The sequence below is a fragment of the Triticum urartu genome, chromosome 2 (assembly GCF_003073215.2).
Source record: "Triticum urartu cultivar G1812 chromosome 2, Tu2.1, whole genome shotgun sequence".
NCBI lineage: Eukaryota > Viridiplantae > Streptophyta > Magnoliopsida > Poales > Poaceae > Triticum > Triticum urartu.
In genome coordinates, this window is record NC_053023.1 from 56,323,808 (window position 1) to 56,330,021 (window position 6,214).

Sequence of the window (6,214 nt, forward strand, 5' to 3'; positions counted from 1 at the left end):
TGTAACTAAAATAGGTAGGAGGAGAGATAGCTCTTATGTCACAAAAAAGAAGTTGTATCAAACCTTTTATGTCGGATCTAGAACAAACCAATCGGTATCGCCATCATACAGCCCAACCGTGGCTCGTGATGCATATATATGCATATCAAATGCACGGTTGGACGTATGATGGCGAATCCGAATGATTTGTATTCAGTCGATGAACTGGTAGATGTATGCAGTCGATGAACTGGTAGATGTATGTAGTCGATCAACTGAAAGACATATGTAGGGAAGGCGAGAGGTGGGCTATATATAGGGTCGTCTGGCTCACAAAGTGATTGTGGTAGTTTCGATCCAACGACTCACATGAGTTAGGAAGAAACACACCCTTGATCCAACGACTCGCAAGAGCTAGAAAGAAACACATGATCCGTGTGATTCTTCCTGATTGGTGGGATGCACATTAGTACCCTCTCCACTCTTTCGCGCATGCTATGCGGGTGATATGATGATACCATGCCAAGTTTCAAAATTTTCAGGATTCATTTTTAGTGATTTTCAATTTCACGGTCATTTAGCTCTCTAAAAAATTAGGTAAATGACCGAAAACAACAAATGATGTCAGAACATGTTGGAAATTGATGACGTCGCTTTAAATGCTGTATACTGAACACAAAAGAAGTCCGGTTTAAATAAGTTATTAAAAATAAAAAAGAGGTGCAATGCTGGTTAATTTGCTTCAAGCCATTCGGAATAGTGTAGACTGCACTGCACATAGCTCAGTGCAATCTATGCTATTCCGCAAGGCTTGAAGCTAATCAACATGTAGGTGAGCATTGCAACTCTTCGTCATTGTCTGTGCACTCACGGCTTATAAACCGCTCATACTGTCTCTCTCTTGGCGAAGATCACAGGATAGTTTGGTTAAATTGCATTACTTGTAAGTCCAGTTAACATGGATGCTTATGATGCAAGAGCAATAGCAAAAGTGAAAATTTGGCACAAATAGGTAGTTGTGTAACTAAAATAGGTAGGAGGAGAGATAGCTCTTATGTCACAAAAAAGAAGTTGTATCAAACCTTTTATGTCGGATCTAGAACAAACCAATCGGTATCGCCATCATACAGCCCAACCGTGGCTCGTGATGCATATATATGCATATCAACTGCACAGTTGGACGTATGATGGCGAATCCGAATGATTTGTATTCAGTCGATGAACTGGTAGATGTATGCAGTCGATGAACTGGTAGATGTATGTAGTCGATGAACTGAAAGACTCATGCAGGGAAGGCGAGAGGTGGGCTATACATAGGGTCGTCTGGCTCACAAAGTGATTGTGGTAGTTTCGATCCAACGACTCACATGAGCTAGGAAGAAACACACCCTTGATCCAACGCCTCGCAAGAGCTCACTACAAGAAACTTGTTAATACATGACGGTCCTCGTCCGTCGCAGATTGACCAAAATCTGTCATGCGTGCCGGTCCATGATGGATTTGGAATCCGTCATGTATATCGCGTCATAATTTAACAGCGTACCTTCCATGACGGTCCTTAGCCGTCAAGGACCTATCCCAGGCCCGCCCAGCCCAAACTAGGCTATGACAGAAAAACCCGTCATCGATTTACATGACCTGGACCTAATGTGGCGTTTACGTGGATCTGACGTGGAGGCCAGCATGGCCCATGTAGTAACCCGCCCAATTAGGATTTTGGCCCAATAATTTCAGTCGAGTCCAACCCATTAGTTTGTTTATTTTGGTCCTGCCCATGAGCGCACCTGATTTATTATTCCAACTGGCATTAGCCCCTTTCTTAGTCCAGCCTTAATGCATCCCAATTTACAACAAGACAATCAAATTATATTCATTCAAAAAATAGCAATTATTCACATGACAGTACGGAGTTCCAGCACTGTAGTCTGATTCCAAAAAACAAAGCTTAATATGAAAACATCAGAAGCATATCTACAAAGCGTATAAGCATTTTTTTATATTTCAAGTAACATGACTTCCAAGAAAAAGATGCACTATTAGCTGATTTTTAATATCCAACACTACACCACCGCTTCCCGACGGCTGTTCAGACCACTTCAATCTCCAAACTGCCAAACCTGCATAGAATCCAAAACATACATAATTATAACAAGTTATAATAGCCAGCTCCCAAATTCGATGGACACTGCACTACTATATTAAGGTACCATGAAAATGTGGACAACACACGCTAAAAAATAGCATACTAGTTACAAGTTAAAAAATTGTTCTATAAATGACATTTTATCATCCAAACATAGAAAGGTCAGCATCATTTTAAAACAAAGGGTGGACAGATCATTTCATATTTGCCAAGTACAACAAAAAATCAAATTTATATGCACGTGACATGGCTTGGTGTATCAAAATGGACGATTATGTACAATACAATGTAGTTCATAGTTAACAAAACATAAAAGTAGTAATACTAGAGGCATACTTTCTTCATCAATTAAAGCTAATTTCTATCAATAAACTTGCCTTTTGCATTTAAAATAAAAATATTCAAAGGCAAGGCCATTTCGGGCAATAGAATGATCCACTTAGTGATCTTATTATGCTAACAGTACAATTCTTTACAAAGACGAAACATTTCCGAGGATCAGAAAACTTCAGCTAAGAACTTTAGAATAAAGATGAACATAATGGTTCAGATTTAGTCTGATGCTTTCAGACCATAACCTTCTCATCTAGACTAACCACACCTGAGAATTATGAACAACAGTAACGTATGTTGGAAGGAAGAAAAAAACATACATTCTCCCATTTACTGATTAGCTTTCATAGCATACAAGGTACATAATTATTTCTGCCCATGCTTCAATATGTGATGGGATACAAGGCACACAATTATCTCTGCCCACATGAAAATGTATGAAGTAAATAATTGAAGGGAATATACCTAGATCTTTTTTTTCTCCAGGTTTGGTTGTATACATAACATTTTAGTTTAACTTAGCACACCATTCTTTAATTATTCTTTTGAGCAAGCTTTCACCAGTGATGTGGTGTGAATAATACCAAGAAATAGATAATATGCTAGTAATAACACTAAAATTTTGAGACTGAACAAATGCACTATGTAGCAAATCGAACACTCCTAAATATGAAGCGAGAATAATATACCATCTTTTCCATCGGTCCTTGAGATTGCAACTGTGCACACGCATTTCCAGAAAAACAATAGTATAAAATCCATCACCTCTACTGTAACAAGCGAAAACAACTAAGCATCAATTAAATTGTTAGCTGGCAAACCCAAAGAGGAAGGGAAACAGAAGGATTATTTATACAACTATATTAAGAAGCCAGGTAATATTTAAATTGAATAAGACATCAAGGCAGTAATGAATTTCATTTCAAGGGTTTCACTTTGTGTCACCTATTTGATCAAAGCAGAAGCAATCAGACAAAGATTAGTATGCTAGAGAAACAATGAGTACAGCATGATGAAGATGTACTCTCATCAATGTTAGGAAGTGAAATGCAAAGTAACAACTCCAGTGTTTGCATAGCACACACCAGTCTTGCATCCACATTGTTTGCAACATATTAATACAAAACTTAAAGATTTAATCAGAAAGCAGAAGAATAAGGGAGGAATAACCCACTATCCCAGTGACAGCACACAGCAAAGCGTAACAAACAGAGGAAGAAATCAATCTAATCGCCCTCGTCGCGCAGGCTAGCCAATGGACAGATGTGTAGTGCAAGATATTACTGTGATTACTTTGAGCAAACATGCAGTGCAACATCGATGTCACAACATCCATCAGTTTTACTTGTTGCTCTTAAGGGGCGTGTGGGTTCCTGGCTACAACATCAACAACAGCAGCATGACAGGAGGGTAAAAAAACTCGACCTTGGGAGGCAAGAGTGCGAGGCCAAGCAGGCGGTGGTGTGCAGTTTTTCTTCTTCTCGGTTGTTTTCAGGCAGGAGGGCAACCCATTTATCCAATCTGTAGGAGACTACAATCAGCTTGGAACTCAATTACTGAATTAATTGGAGATTGTGAAGAACCTGCAGGTTTAATTCCCATTATTGGATTTCTTGCACTCTCGTACTATAGCCAACAACATTTCAACTAGTGAAGATTGAAGTTGCAGCATTGGAAACCCCACAGCCAACGTCTAGTAATGGAATCCAAATAAAAGTCTAAAACTGTACCCCTAAAATACATCTAGAACTCAAGTACAAGCAAGCCATTTGCCGAGATGCACTCACCATCTAATGAAATCAATGCGGCCGGTGCTGTCCGCTCCACCTTGCAATATTGCCAAGTCTCATGCTAGTGATGAAATTGGCTTGACCTTTCTTCCCAGTTCTAATGTCCGAACTTTCATAACGTGCAGATTTGTTTCAAATGCATGCTATTTTATAATCTATCAAGTAGACAACAAAAAAGTCATTAGGACGATAATAAATATGTATATATAACATTAAAATCTGCAACACTTGAAGAAATTTTTTGATATCTAAAGTGGCAGTATGGATCTGAAGTACATACAGAACCCTAGTTTTTTGAGAAATATACAGAACCATAGTTAATACACTGGAGGCAGCAAGAAGCAGATACCAAAATACAGTCGTGTCATCAAACAAATAAGGACAAGTAAAATAGGGTGCTACGGTCCAGTGTACAACCTTGCCATGTCAACAAACATTACAGCCAACTATGGTTCACGGACCACTATGCACACCAAGACAATTGGACTCTGACACTGGCATGGTCAATCACATTTCACATAAAATATTCAGGTAATTAACAAGCATAACATTTCACAGCAACATCCCGTATTACTCGTAAATGCAAAAGAATAGAAGAAGGCTCCGTTTGGAATCCCTCTGCTCTGTAACTCCTCCACGGAGCGGAGTGGCACACAGTACAAATTTAAGGACCGGCCAACATGTAGCTCCGTGCGCTCCGGTCCTTAGTGAAGGAGCGGGCGATTGCCAAACACACCTGAAGTGTATATACCAAACAATATTCATGCATATTGAGATGGTTCCATCCAAGGCAATCGAAGCTAACAGGAAAATAAAACGATGCATGTGTACACGCAACAACAATCTGAGATGATGAAACAAACCTGCAGAGCTGAACATCCCCACGAGAATAACCTGCAGATCCCCCGACCCAAATAAGAAGTAGTGTAAGAACTCAATCCCGAAGAACAAAATAGCTGAGGAGAAGCGTGTGGGGGTTGAAGATTCCTCACTCACGTTGGCTCTCAGCCGGATGGATCTGGATCTGTGCCCGCCGCCGGATGGACCTAGATCTGTGCCCGCAGCTGGATCCGTGCCCGCCGCTGGCGACCTCGGGGACTTGATCCGGCAAGCCGTCCTGCCGCCACCACTGCCGCCTCAGCTCGAAGTGTAGCACTGGGGCGCCATATCTCGAGGCCATGATCTGAATGGGGAGGGGCATGGCGTGGGGTTGACAGGGAGGGGTCTGGCACGGGATAGATGGGGAGGTGCCCGGCACGGGATAGATGAGGAGGGACCTGGCGGGGGGTGGTTAGCGTCGGCGCCGCCGGTGCCGACATGGAGCGACGCGAGGATAGGTGGCGGCTGCTGATGGTAGGTATGGGAGGAGATGGGAGAAGGGGAAGGGGAATTAGGGTTAAAAATGGGTAGGCTCAAAAATTTTGACTCCCCGCGTTGGGGACTTAAATTTTTGTTTCGCTCGCGCGCGCTATGTTAGTTTTTTTAGTCTCCTTATATTATTACATCCGACTGACATGTGGGACAAATAAAGGGCATGCCACGATACATCGATAGCAGCTCCAACCGTGACGGTCAAATGGTGTATTAATAAAGGGAAAAAGTAGGCCTGAGTAGTCCGACTTAGTCGATTCATGACGGTTTCCGTGACAGTCCCTCGATGTCCATCATGAAGGGGCTACCATTTTGTAGCTCAATCACATCCTCCTGATCTGTGACGCTTTCTGTGACGGTTTATAGGAACGTCATCAGAAATCCGTCATGGATTAACAGGTTTCTTGTAGTGGCTAGAAAGAAACACACGATCCGTGTGATTCTTCCTGATTGGTGGGATGCACATTAGTACCCTCTCTACTCTTTCGCGCATGCTATGCGGGTGATATGATGATACCATGCCAAGTTTCAACATTTTCAGGATTCATTTTGTAGTGATATTCAATTTCACGGTCATTTAGCTCTCTAAACAATTAGG

At 41.6% G+C, this 6,214-nt stretch overlaps 1 long non-coding RNA gene across 1 annotated transcript; it reads right to left on the reverse strand.

Annotated features, from left to right (window-relative positions):
* Positions 1–1,823: 1,823 nt before the first annotated feature.
* LOC125535702 lies at positions 1,824–5,666 on the reverse strand. The gene is made up of 6 exons (XR_007294775.1): positions 5,242–5,666; positions 5,109–5,139; positions 4,243–4,400; positions 3,881–4,038; positions 3,145–3,225; positions 1,824–2,096 (listed from the first exon to the last, which is right to left on the reverse strand). It is a non-coding gene; the product is annotated as an uncharacterized LOC125535702 (long non-coding RNA).
* Between the last annotated feature and the right edge of the window lie 548 nt (positions 5,667–6,214).